The following is a 14,837-nucleotide window of genomic DNA, read 5'->3' on the forward strand; positions in this document are numbered from 1 at the left end:
TTGTGTAAGGTAGTGTCCCTCTTGTCAGTGATCAAAGTTGCTGGGATTTTTACTGTTCTTCAGGTCTGCTGAATCTGAAAATAAGACAATGGACTATCTGATAGTTTGGTGGAACTCTTGCTCTGCCCCTTCTTGGAGGCGTTTTTGCTCTAGGAAACAGTATTTATAAGAGCACAGCACCAGGGCCAGCGGTGTTGCATAGCAGGTAAAGCCACCGCCTGAAACGCTGGCATCCAATATGAGCACTGGTTCAAGTCCCAGCTGCTCCATTTCTGATCCAGCTCTCCGCTATGGCCTGGGAAAGCACAAGATGGCCCAAGTGCTTGGGCTCCTGCACCTACGTGGGAGACCCAGAGGAAGCTCCTGGCTTTGGATCAGCACAGCTCTGGCCGTTGCAGCTAACTGTAGAGTGAACCAGTGGATGGAAGACCTCTCTCTGCCTATCCTTCTCTCTCTGTGTAACTCTGACTTTCAAATAAATAAAGAAATCTTAAAAAGAAGGAGAAGGAGAAGAAGAAGAAGAAAGCAATAAAATCTATACCAAAAAGAGTGCAGTGCCAAGATTTATGTTAATGGGGATGATAAATTCACTAAAATGGTCACAGGGATTAATGGTAAGAGATTGACGCCTGTTTTCATCCTTCTATTGGCAACAAAGCCATTCTTTGCTGTAATAATCCAGCAACTTTTGGGTCATGTGCTGAGTAGATCACATACCAATGTGCTCACTGCTATTCCTCCTTTGCTGAAAAGGGTATTCCATAATTTAGTGTAATGTCATGTCATGTGGAATCCCATATTGGATATAGGCAAACTTTCAAACTCTTAATGCAATGACCAAAGCCCCAAAGATAGTAAAGGCATGCTCATGCTTAGCTAGCTATAGACTTCAGTCATTAGGGAATCCCATCCCTTTCCAGGCTGAATCCGGTGCAAAAGGGTTCATGTAACACCAAGTGGCTGGTTGCTGTGTTTCAGGGGAAGCACTGTATTGGGGAATTATGTTGCTGGCAGGTTGGACTCTGAGCAATGGCAGTAAGTAGATGAGGTTTAGTTAGTGGGAGCCTACATTGTTATTTATGTGCTTAATTTCAGATTCTGTTGTCATGGCTGAGTCGTTCTGTCTACTTATGTATTTGGTGCCTCTTCAGTGGTAAGTTCTTTCCAGTGGCCATTAAAATGACACACGACGATTTTAACATTTAACATTCACCCTTAGTGTTCTGTCCCAAATTTTTCATTACTGCCTTTTCCAGGCTTCTCATCAAGCAGCCAAGTCACTTATCAGTGTTTATGAGTACATAGTTATTTTAATCTGTCATCATTTCTTCTCTTTTAAGATTCAAGAGTGGTTTTGAGTGCCTATTGTTAGAGTTTCCCTTTGCACTATCTTTCAGGGCCACCCCGGAGAGGGGCTAACAATTAGCCAGAGTAAATTTTTGTTGTGTTGTCATATGCTGAGTTGAGGTGGTGGGTGGGTGACTTGATTACATAGGAGTCTGAGCCACCTGCTTTTACAGCTTATTTCTACCTCTTGATCTTATTCATACCTGATGCAAAATATATCCCTTTTTCTAAGAAAAAAAATTAGTTATTTACTTATTTGAAAGTCAGAATTAGAGAGAGGGAGACACACACACATACACAAATACACACACACACACAGAGAGAGAGAGAGAGAGAGAGAGAGAGAGATCTTCCATTCTCTGGCTTACTCCCCAGATGTTCATAACAGGCAGAATTGGGTCAGGCCAAAGCCAGTGCCAGGAGCTTCCTCTGGGTCTTCCATATAGGTGCAGGGGCCCAAGCACTTGGGCCATCTTTTGCTGCTTCCCCAGGCACATCAGCAAGGAACTGGTTTGGAAACTGCAGCTTGGACTCAAACCGGCACCCATAAGGGATGCTAGTACTGCAGATGGTGCTTAACTTGCTACGCCATAGTACCAGCCCCCAAATATATCACTTTTATCATACAATGGAATGTTGCTGGTCAAGTATGATATTATGGCTTGATGGGTATAGCAAACCAAGCCCATTAAGGGTAGTTCTGACCATAAGGTCCTTTAGTCTCTGGGAACCCAGTGATAACACAAGATCTGTTTGTCAAAAAGGCATATTGTTTAAATGATCTTTTGGATATGATGTTGACCTATCACTATATGGATATGGATTATGATTATTTTATTGGGTCTTGCCATAAATGGCACAAGTCATGTTTCCCTCTACAAATATCTATAATAACATATAATCAAATATAGCATGTGCCTTACATCCATATACATCCCAACTTAGATCTACTACAGAGCCCTGCCCTTCTCTAGGCTATAGTTGAAGCTAGTAGCATTTGTGTTATTTGGCGTATGATTCAGAATGGCAATCTTGTGTGTGGACTGGGCTTCCTCTAAAGTCTAAAAAACTCAAAAATTAGTTTCTTCCTTTTAGTATTGAGAATCATAAGATGCAATGATATGCCCTCTATTTTCATTGGATGTTCTAGCATACTTGGAGACCATGAAGACGCTGACATCTACACTACTGTGACAATACTCTGATCTTAGTCTATCTCACAGTCTCTGGAGTTTCTGCCTGAACAATGGCAAAAATAGAACTTCACACTTTTTACTCATCAATTCTGTTACACCATAGTATTTTTAGAGTAAACTCATGTGCAGTTCCTGCATATGCTCAACTATTCTAGGTCCACTCAGATTCCTTTACGACAGGACAGGAGAGTTAACATAGTCTTGAGGAAAGATTACAAAATCATCCTTACCTAAGCTATATCCATTTATTTCTTCTATTTTTTTTTAATTTAAATGTGAAAAGATGTCACTAATGAATCTAGTAATTAAGACAAACACATGTTCTCTTTCCTTGGGCTGTCCTGGTTGACCTGGTTATCCTAACATAATTAGTAAAAGTGGTTTTTTACTCTCCTAATTTTCCCAGTTTTGACTATATATATATATATATATATATATATGTATGTATATCCAGCAGGCATTTGCTGCTGTAGCTAAGACATCTGCCTCTCCTGTCAGAGTGCCTAAGTTCAAGTCTTGGCTCTGCTTCAAATTCCAGCTCCCAGCTAATGTGCATAACAGCGGGTAAATGCTCAATTGCTTGGGTTGCTACCACTCATTTGGGGTCTCAGACTGAGTTCCTAGCTCCTGGTTTCAGCCCAGCCAAACCCTGGGTGTTGCAGGCACTGAGGGAATAAACCAGTGGATGGAAGACCTGTTCTCCTCCCCTTCTTGCAAATAAAATTAAAAATAAATAAATTTACACATTAATTGTACAACAAGTCTTGCTTTTTTTTGAGTCAAATATCCTTGGGGCCTTTAAATGAAATTATTGTATTTATGCTCTATTTATCCCTGGGAAACATTATTGTGAAATATGATACTTAAATAAAGAAAAACTATCAAAGTACTCAAAGAGGGAAAAAAGAATACACTGCAAAACAATGACAATAAAACTGATATCAAAATTACATCAGATGGGGCCGGCGCTGTGGTGCCAGTTAGTGTCCTGGCTGCTCCACTTCTGACCCAGCTCTCTGCTATGGCCTGGGAAAGCAGTAGAAGATGGCCCAGGCACTTGGGCCCCTGCACCCACATGGGAGACCCTCAGGAAGCTCCTTGCTCCTGGCTTCAGATCAGTGCAGCTAGCTGGAGAGTGAATCAGTGGATGGAAGACCTCTCTCTCTCTCTCTCTCTCTCTCTCTCTCTCTCTCTGCCTCTCCTTCTCTCTGTGTGTAACTCTGACTTTCAAATAAATAAATAAATCTTTAAAAAAAAGAATTTCATCAGAAACTATGAATGTGGGAAAATGGAGCAAGATATTCATACTCACATAGAAATTTGTTTCCAGCTTTGAATTACATTTCAATAATTAGGTGTAAGAAAATAACAAAAATATTTTCAGAAGTATAAGAAGAAAGAAATTATCATGTGCATACTGTATTTTATGGGTTACTTGAGGGTGCAGAAGTAATATCTACTTTAGCAGAAAAAAACTTTTTACTAATATCATTCACACATTCATTCTTATAACAAAATTAAGGGATACTCTCTATGTGCTAAGTATTTTATTGCAAAAAAAATTAAAAGATAAAGCAAATAATTTTCAAAAATTCAATAGATATGCATCATGAAATCCATGAACTGTGGATCCTTGATGGAGAAATGAAACAAAAAGATTAAAAAAAAAAAAGAGGAGCCAGCATCATGATATAGGGGGTCAGCGACTCCTATGAGAGTGTGGCTTCAAATGCAGGCTGTTCTACTTCTGATCCAGCTTCCTTCCAATGTGCCTAGGAAGGTAGCAGAGGGTGGACCAGGTACTTGTGCTTCTTCCACCACCCATGTGCAAAGGAGTTCCAGGATCCTCGCTTTGGTCTGGCTCACACCTGACTGTGTTTGATATTTGAGGAGTGAACCAGCAGCTGGTAGATCTCTTTCTCTCTCTGTTTCTTCCTCTCACTCTGAGTTCTATCCTGTCACGTCTTAATTCAGAAGCCACAATTCACTGAACTTACTTTGGTAGCCTTGGGATCCACAAGGAGAGAAGGCCTACATTTCCAGGAATGGAGAGTCCCTACATGCACTTCCAGGAACGAAAAGTCCTTGTCAAGGTCCCGGGGGGTGCCTAAAAGTCAACCAATGAGGATCAGACTTGTCTCAACCTTTAACCCCCACACCCTGTATCTATAAAGGAGCTCTCCCAGCCTCTGACATGCGACTTTCCTGGCCCGGCCCTGTTGGGACCGGGAACTCCCCTGGAAGCGGAATCCCAATAAAAGCTTGTGAAATAATTGATTCATCTGGCTGGGAAGATTTGTTACTGGGAAGATTTGTTATGTGCTGGACACCTTGCTTACTTCAGCTTTATAATATGATAATATGACTTACACTAGGAAGAGAATGATGAAAACTTAAATCTATTGAAAAAGTTGTCATGGCACAGAAAAAAAAAGTCATGTATATTAAAATTAAAATAAATTTGAATTGAGAAAACAACATCCTTGAGAAAGAATGAGAAAACCAACCAGGAAAATGAAAATCCATGCAGCAGTTTAGGTGACAAATTATTCACTTGCTAGAGCTACACTGTTTATTGAATAACATTCTAGGCCAGGCACTTGGAACTTCTTTGATGTTCCAGTCCACAAACAAGCTGGGAAGGGGGAGAATCACAGTAGGTGGTCAAGGGTGAATATTCTCTGAGGCAGGCATAGGCACTGAGAAAGTTTCTAGCAAGAGTAATGTGGGCAGAATGGTGTGCAATTTTGCAAGGGAAATGTATGGGGAATTGCTAGAAATTTTTAAAGATCCAGTGATAATTAACATCCATTGGCAGCTGCAATGTTGTTAGGGAATGAACAAAGTTTCTAACTAGGGAAGATAAAAGTACAAGAATCCTTTTAAAAATGTGTTAAGAATGAAATAACATGACTCATGGCTTGGCGAATGCTGAGTGGAAATAAAGGCAGTTGTGAATTTCCATCTTGGTGGTGGTAAAATGATGTAACTGCCAACAAAAGTTGAGAAGGCACTAAAATGAGGTGAGTACTAACAGACATTAGGAACCCTTTAAAAGAGAATAATGGAGACAAAAGAAAGAAAAATAAAGTATAATGAATTTTTAAATAAGTAGCATATTAGTAAATAATTTTAAGCTTGAGAAAGTGGTCAATTAATGCAAGTGCTCCGAATATGAGAAAATTTTCTGTAATTCTATTAATTTTGTTTTTCCCTAACATAAAGGGCATAATTGAGTTTTAAGGACACTCTACAAACCTCTCACATTATGTGAGAATATATTAACATATGACAAAAATATGTCTTATAATTCTCTATCTGTCTTAGTATCTTTCTTTCAGATATATGTTCCTGTTTTTACTTTTTAAAGTTTAATTATAGGGGCCAGTACTGTGGGGTAGTGGGTAAAGCCGCCACCTGCAGTGCTGACATCCCATATGGGTTCCAGTTTGAGTCCCAGCTGCTCCACTTCAGACCCAGCTCTCTGTTATAGCCAGGAAGTCTTGAGCCTCTGCACATGTGTGGGAGACCCAGGAGAGGCTCCTGGCTCCTGGCTTCAGATGATCCCAGCTCTGGTCATTACAGCCATTCGGGGAGCGAACCAACAGATAGAACTTCTGTCTCTCTCTGCCTCTGTCTTTCTCTAACTCTCTGCCTTTCAAATGAATAAATAAATCTTTTTAAAAATCCAACATTAAAGCTTAATTATAAATACTTTCTTTAAAAAGTTTTCTGTATTTGAAAGGAAAGAGAGAGAGATTGATTTCCATCTGATGGTTCACTCCCCAGATGCCTGAAGCCAGAAGCTGGAACTCAGCCCGGATCTCCCACATGGATGACAGTGATCCAGCTACTTTAGCCAGCACCTGCTGCCTCCTGGGCTGTGCATTAGCTAGAAGCTAGAACCCTAGCCAGGTCTCAAACCCAGGCAATTTCAGGCAGCGTCCTCACCACTGTGCCAAACTCCTGCCCCTAAGCATCTCCCTAACAATGCATTGGTATTTTCCATAATAGCACATGTCCAAGTTACAAAACTACTTTACTGTGGGGGAGGCTGAATCCGGGGAGGCCTAGAGGAACTTCCTAAGCCTGCCTTAAGTTTGAAGACATGTCTTTAAGTTTCAAATCCTTGGCGGTAAACGACCCAGCCCCAGGGTGCTTTTGCCTACCGATCACTGAGGTGGTATAATAGGAGTGGCTAAAACCCTTTTGCGTCACATCACCCCACCCCTTGCCCGCATCTGCTCTGTGCTGCAGCTATATAAATACCTCCCTTTTACAAGAAAGTGAGATCCTCTTCGACTCGACTCCCCACCGCATCTGATTGGCCTCTGGGTTCAGGGAGGCTGAGTGGTGGGTGGCGAACTTCCCCTCCTCAGCCAAGACAGGCTGTGGGGAGCCTGTCTACTTCTCTGGGGGTGAAAAGAAGAGTCACCACACTTGACTTTGAATTTTTCCCAGAAAAATGTTTCCTTCATATCTGATGATATATGAATCATTGAAGATTGCATCCTGACTATAAAATTAGCACATTGTCAGAAGGCATCTAAAGCTTTTCAAATAGGATAGATAACACACATGATAATTTCCTTTCTTATGGTGGAAACTATCCTGGTTATTAACTACTAAATTCAAGGGAAAAGTTAGAAAAACAAAGCTTACTATAAAGCTTGTTAACTAGGTTATTGCTAAACTTATTCCATTCTCATCACACATGGGCTTATGAACAATATTGTATTTTTTGTTGTTGTTGTTTAATGTTGTAAGGCTTGGTGTAATATTTTTGTTTCTCATCCTTAAGTTGTGAACTTTTCCAAAAGTAGAGAACATACACACATATTATGTCAAAGATATCCAAGAAAGATGACCAAATGCTTTTATCACTTCTAGATAAAATATTCAAATGTGCTAAATATTAGATATAAATTTCTGAGGGCAAGGTTAAAGTTTCAAGATAAGACCCATACAAACTGAAGGAAGCATAACTGAATTTCACTTAAAATGTATTATCTATAAAGCCAGAAACATATAAAAATAAAAATATATTTTAAATATGTCATCTGTATATAGCCACTTTCTATCAAGTGAAGGATGGATAACAGTGTCTTTTATTTTTAAAATTATTTGAGAGGCAGAGAAGCAGACAGACATGGAGATTCACAGAGACAGAAAGAGAGTGCTGTTATCCACGCGTGCATTCCCAAAATGCACACAATGACTATGACCAAAGCCAGGAAGAGGGAAGTCAACCCAGGCCTCCCATTTGGGTAGAGAAATCCTATTATTAGAGTCACTATTCTTGACGCCCAAGGTCTGCATTAGCTGGAATCTGTAGCCAGAGGCAGGTATCAAATCCAGACATTCTGATTTAGGATGCGAGCATCTTAACTGCTAAGTTGAATACACAATCAATTTTGTAGTAACCTTATTGAAATGTAAGCATTTGTATGAAGTTAATATCCTTGTTAATATACTACATGAAAATTCAGGTTTGGGGCCGGCACTGTGGCATAGCAGGTAAAACTGCCGCCTGTAGTGCCGGATTCCCATATGGGTTCTGGTTCGTGTCCCTGCTGGTCCACTTCCAATCCATCTCTCTACTATGGCCTGGGAAAGCAGTAGAAGATGGCTAAAGTTCTTGGGCCCTTGCACTCTCGTGGGAGACCTGAAAGAAGCTCCTGACTCCTGCCTTCAGATCAGTGCGGCTCCAGCCTTTATGGACAACTGGGGGAGAACCAGTGTGCGGAAGATTCTCTCTTTCTCTCTCTCTCTCTCTGTGTGTGTGTGTGTGTGTCTCCTTCTCTCTCTGTGTAACTCTGACTTTCAAATAAATAAATAAATAAATCTTAAAAAAAAGAAAATTCAGGTTCAAAGGGAAGAATTGATGGGGATTTTCAAATGGAATAATAGAGAAACATTAAGAATCAGCACAGCTACCTTATTGCCAAACCTATAGAAACAAGTTCTTTGAAATTAAATAGTACACATCTATTCATCCTCTGCTTATGTAATAAGTAACAAACTTCAATATCTCACTTTCGATAACTAACAGAACATTCAGACAGAATATTAATAAGGAAACATTGGACTAGAACAACACTGTATATGAACTGGACTTAAGATACACAGAGAAATTACAACAAATGGCAACATAATGCACATTTTTATCAAGTACACACATATCGTTTGCTAGGATGTAAAATGTGATCAAATCAAAATTATATCCAGCACCTTGTTTGACCATACTGATTTGGAATTAGATATCACTAACAAGAAGGACTTTGGTAAATTCATAAATATGTATAAATTTAAGAACATGCTCCTGAACAACTAGTGAATCAGTGATAAAGTTGAGAGAAAAATTTAAAAAAATATCTTGAGACAAAAAACACACATAACAAAATGGAAGCGTGCAACAAAACAGGTCTTAGAGGAAACTTTATACCAGTAAATACCTATGTCAAAAAAGGAAAGTAAATTGTCAAATAAACAATTCGATTTTACTATTCAAGAAACTAGAAAAAAGAAGAAGCTAAGTTCAAAGTTAGAAGGAAGGAAATAATATCTGTGCATGAATAAAAGAAATACAGATTAGGAAGACAAAAATCAACAAAATTAAGGGTTACCTTTTGGAGAAGATAAATAAAGTTGACAATGCCTGAGCTGGAATAACTCAGAAAAAAGAGGATAGTTTCAATCAAAATAAGAAATGAAAGAGGAGACAGTACAACAGATAACCATAGAAATACAAAGAATCTTAAGAAGCTATGATGAATAATTGTATGCCAACAAACTGGATAAACTGGAAGACAGGGATAAAGAAAAAAAAATCTACCCTGGCATCCCATATGGGCACTGGTTCAAGTCTCAGCTGCTCCACTTCCGATCCAGCTTTCTGCTGTGGCCTGGGAAAGCAGTAGAAGATGGCCCAAGTCCTTGGGCCCCTGCTCTAATGTGGGAGACTTGGAGGAGGTTCCTGGCTCCTGGCTTCTGGTCTGCACAGCTCTGGCTGTTGTGGCCAGTTGGAGAGTGAATCAGCAGATGGAAGACCTCTCTCTCTCTCTCTCTCTCTCTCTCTCTCTCTCTCTCCTTCTCCATCTTTCTCTGTGTAACTCTGACTTTCAATAAATATTTAAATAAATAAATAAATCTTAAAGAAAAGAAAAAGAAATAAAATCTACCAAGACTTAGTAATGAAGAAAAATTGAAGTTGAACAGACCAGTAACAAGTAAGGAGATCGAATAAGTAACACAAAGTTTCACATAAAAGAAAAACCCAGGATGTGATGCCCATGCAGCTGAACTCCACCAAGCATAAAAAGAACTAATGTGAATCACTCTCAAATCCATCCAAAAAGTCCTATTTTATAGGACTATCATTACCTTGACACCAAAGACATACAAAGACCTTAAAGGGGAAAAAAGAAATTGCAAGCCAATACCCTTGATGAACAAAAGTCCTCAACAAAATACTAATTAAATGAATTAATCAGGGCATTACAATGATCATCCAATATGATCAAATATGATGTATCCTGGTATATAAGATATTTCAACATATTCAAATCAATAAATGTGACACATAGTATTAAAAAATGAGCAAAACGCATTTTACTATTTATTAGATTCTGAAAAACCATTAGGAAAAAAATTAACATTATTTCTCAACAAAAATTCTCAATAAGGTAAATATGAATGGAATGTACTTCAATAGAATAAAGAACAAATATGAGGGACTCATCACTAAAATCTCCAACTATGAATAATTTCAACTTTTCCTCTAAGATCTGTAACTAGAAATAGAAGAAATATTTGCAGATGAACAAAACTTAAAGCTTGGAAGTTAAAAAAAAATAACAATAGGGCCGGCGCTGTGGCTCAACAGGCTAATCCTCCGCCTTGTGGCGCCGGCACACCGGGTTCTAGTCCCGGTTGGGGTGCCGGATTCTATCTCGGCTGCCCCTCTTCCAGGCCAGCTCTCTGCTATGGCCCGGGAAGGCAGTGGAGGATGGCCCAAGTCCTTGGGCCCTGCACCCGCATGGGAGACCAGAAGCACCTGGCTCCTGGCTTCGGATCAGTGCAATGCGCCATCCATAGCGGCCATTGGAGGGTGAACCAATGGCAAAAAGGAAGACCTTTCTCTCTGTCTTTCTCTCTCTCACTATCCACTCTGCCTGTCAAAAAAAAAGAAAAGAAAAAAAATAACAATAAGGGAGCATGAATAGGCAAGGCTAGCGAAAAGTAAGCAGTTATTTGGTGGCTGGCCTTAAAGTGAGAAAATTGTTTTATTACTCTCATATTTTTAAATTCTTAAATTCCAAGTTAAGGTATATTTATTATCTACAGTGAAGATAATAATCCACTCAGTATTTTTAGGCAGAACAGAATTTGATATGAATCATTTGATAATAATATTTCATTATTACCTTGAAGAGCTGAAGAAGTAGAAGCAATGGAGAAGCCTTTAGAACTATTGAGTTAAGGGTGAAATTTACCAGGCTAAAAAGGTTAAGAGGATCTACATCAAGTGTAAGTGACTATTTCAGTTTTTGAAAGGACCTTATTTCTGCAACATGTCAACAAGTATGCTTGCTTGGTACATTCGAGGGAATAGCATCACCAAGTTCTCTTCTCTTGGAAGATTAAAAAATTTGCAGGAATAGGGGTTAGATTCGGCTTAGTGAAGAGGAATCCATGCTGTGGAGCCACACATTAACTCCATCTAGGACATGGTGGTCCTGGATTTATTCATGAGCTCTTTGAGCTGATACTGGTAAGTTTTCCAAATAAAGTGACTCATGGAAATCCTTACTAGAAATTGTTTATTCTACCTTATTTTGAAGAGTTTTCTGTAGAGGAGGAATCTTTTTAAGCACTGATATAGCTTAGAAATCATGTGGAAGATTGGGTATATTCTGAGTTTCTTCTGACCAATTTTCCAATCATTTTTCTCTTAAATTATTCACTCTCTTGTGTGCTGTAAATATAGCTATGTAATGTTTCTTTCTAAGCGAAGTAAACAAATTGACAGGTTACTTGAAATTCTGCCTATCAGATGATTTTCATGCCCTGCTATTCTTTAGGATGTTTCCTCTATGAGAGGCTATGCTGTTGTAGTCTACTGATGCTCTCTCTAAAAAGACTCTTTAAAAAATTTATTAGAAAGGAATAGTGGCAGAAAGAAAGGGTGGGGGGAGGTGGACCATCTGCTATTTTACTTCCTAAATTATTGCAACAACCAGGGCCAAAGTCAGGAACCTAGAACTCCATCCAGGTCTCCCAGAGGGGTGGCAGGGACCCAAGAACTTGGATAATATTCTGCTGCTTTCTTGGGCACATTAGCAGGGAGATGGATCAGAAGCAGAGTAGCTGGACTTGAAACATTGCTCCAGCATGGGATGTTGGCATTGCAGGTGTCAGCTTAACCCGCTCCACCACCACATCACTCTGTCTCCTTATGTCTAATGACTGGATATAATGCATAACTATCTATAAAACAGACATGACTATCTTCTTTCAGGACAACAGTCATAAGAAGCACTCCTTTTGATTTTAAGCAGAAGTAGACATATTAGAAATATGTGCACAGACATATTAGAGCCTAGTGCAACTTGTATTGTTACCCTGCTGTCAGGATCTGATGTAGCTTGATCTCAAATGTGCCACTTTCATTTAATGATGGAATGCTGCTTTATTCATACAGCTGTATAACTTAGAAGATAAGATAATACCTATATCATTTTAGACTGGCTAGTTCAAATAATTACTTGGTGTCCTATGGTTAGCTCTTTCTCTTTTGCTTATGAAACTCAGCAGGAAACTGTTTCTCAGAGTTTGAATAATTATTTGCCACAGGTAGCACTGCTTTTCAACAAAATAGTCTATATGCTGTTTCTTCTATGAGGCATATCACAGGCATTATTTACAAACCTGGAACTATTTGAATGATCCTCACTGCGTCTGTGAGAACTGAAACTAAAGTCCAAATGACAGTTCAGCTTTACCTGCTTTACCCGCAGTAAGAAAACCCAGCAATATTTTGTTTGGGAACCACATGAAGCAGGCATCTGAACAAGTTCCTACATAGATACAGAGGAGCACAATGACCAAAAAGGTTGTTGGGTCCACTGTGAGGCCCTCCCCAAAACAACTCACAAAGGCAGGCTAGATGCAACAGCAAGAGGATTTTATTACCAGCTAGCTAGGACTCTTACTGGCACCTACGATGTAGCGCAGTGCTGAGGTGAGGCGCCCGTCCCTCTCCCTCCTAGCATTGTTATGCACTAGTATGTGCATCACTGCACAGGTAGGAGAGTTCCCTATTCCTTATATGGCAATTACCTAAATGTATGCATTTTATTGGTGCATTTGAGCAACTTAGGGGCTAGGTATCATACAGGAAAGCGGAAGAATCTAAATTCCAAGAATAGTTTTACTCCTGTACCCTTACGCCTGTCTTTTCTGGCTTAAAATAAAGCCTGTAATGGAGGAACGGCAGTTCTCATGACAGGTTCTAGAAGTTCCTAAGACCAATATCTTAATATGTTGCCCCATATTTTATATCATTTAATCTTAACATATTACATACTATTAAGTCTTAACTTTAAATGTATTTAATCTAAACTAACTTAAGTTTGAATTAATTACTTATAACTGAACTCCACAAGGTAAATGCTATATGAAAATGCCAGGGATGGTTGGCCTAGCACTGAAGATGTTTGCATCCCATATTGAAGTGCCTGGATTAAATTCCCAGTTCAGGCTCCTGACTCCAGTCTCCCACCAATGCTGTAGAGCCTGAGAAGGGGCTGTGATAGCTCAAGTTGTCAGACTCCTGTCTCCCCTGGGAGAGTTATGGACTGTTTCTCTGGTTCCTAGTTCTGTCTCTGGCTCAGACTCAACCAATTGCAGTCATTTGGTGAGTGAACTAGTGTATAAGAGTTCCCTCTGTTGGTCCCTCTGTTGCTATGCCTCTCAAATATAGATGGATAGATGATAGGTAGAGATGATAGGAAGAGAGATGATAGATAGATAGATAGTTAGATAGATAGATGATATAGCAAATCATATAGTTATTTTTACTGACAGTATAAGAGACAAATTTATTTTTCATTTCTGACCGAATAAATTGACATAAGACCTTCAACAATTTCATGGAAATGATGCTTCAAAATGTTTCTGGGGATAGCTTCCTACTTTCTGGTCTTTATATTTAATAACAAGGTAAGGGGAATGCTTTCATTGTCCTGGATCATGGAAACTTGAAACCAAGCAGTTACTGTGGAACACGATGATGTCAAATTTCTTCACAAGTAAGTTGTCAGAGAGTTACGAATTTTAATTTACCCTGAAGAACTACAGTAAATAATTATTATATCTATTGACTATTAAAGGAATTTATACAATTTGGCTTCGTGTTAAGTGTTGTCATTGGCCTCTGCATTTCTTTTTTGTTTGTTTGTTTTTTGTTTTTTGTTTTTGGCCTCTGCATTTCTGAATGCCATCTGTGGCAGATTTTCACGTCATGAGCTCCCATTGAATCACATCTCTTGTATCCATATTCTTGTGTTCCCATCCACATTGAGTCTGGGCTTGGTTATGAGGTCTTGTTCCCCACCTCCCTGTGATATGGGCATGTGTGACAAGTAAAAATTTCAAAATGCCTTGAACTTGACTGATTGCTCTCTGGTTTCTGAAATTCTTCTATGAGTATGTGAAGAAGAAAGTCTGGGTTCCTTACAGATGAAAACATCTGAAAAAGAGGTGCTGCTGGTACTCCCTGGTGCCCCACTGTTCTGATAGAAAACCAAATTCATGAAGAACCCCACAAAGACCTTTTGGAAGAGAATGGAAACAACTCGACTGAGAGCTGCCCCAAATCCAGACTCAGGATGTGGTCAAGTAAATGGTAGTTTTAGGTCCTGCATTGAGAGTAGTCATTTAGCAGGAATGGGTAGCCAACAGAAAAATTAGTGGCTAGAATTGAGAACCTTAACAAAAACCTGAAATATATGGTATGATCTGAATAATTGGCTGAGAGGAGGAAGCATGGAGGACACAGGAAACAGCTGATGAACATAGGAAAAATGCCAAATAGTGCAGCTGGAAATTCTACGAGGACACTGCTTTTGTTGGCTGGAAAATGGTGAATCCTTTTTTCAAAAGCAATGATTAAAATACTGCCTGCATTAATGGGCCACATGTATAACCCATCTAATAAAACACGTGGGCTTTGGCTTCCCGAGAGAATATTAAAAGTTACAATCAACTTCTTTTAGCTCTGTGAAAATATAC

The sequence above is a fragment of the Lepus europaeus genome, chromosome 16 (assembly GCF_033115175.1).
Source record: "Lepus europaeus isolate LE1 chromosome 16, mLepTim1.pri, whole genome shotgun sequence".
NCBI classification, from domain to species: Eukaryota; Metazoa; Chordata; class Mammalia; order Lagomorpha; family Leporidae; genus Lepus; species Lepus europaeus.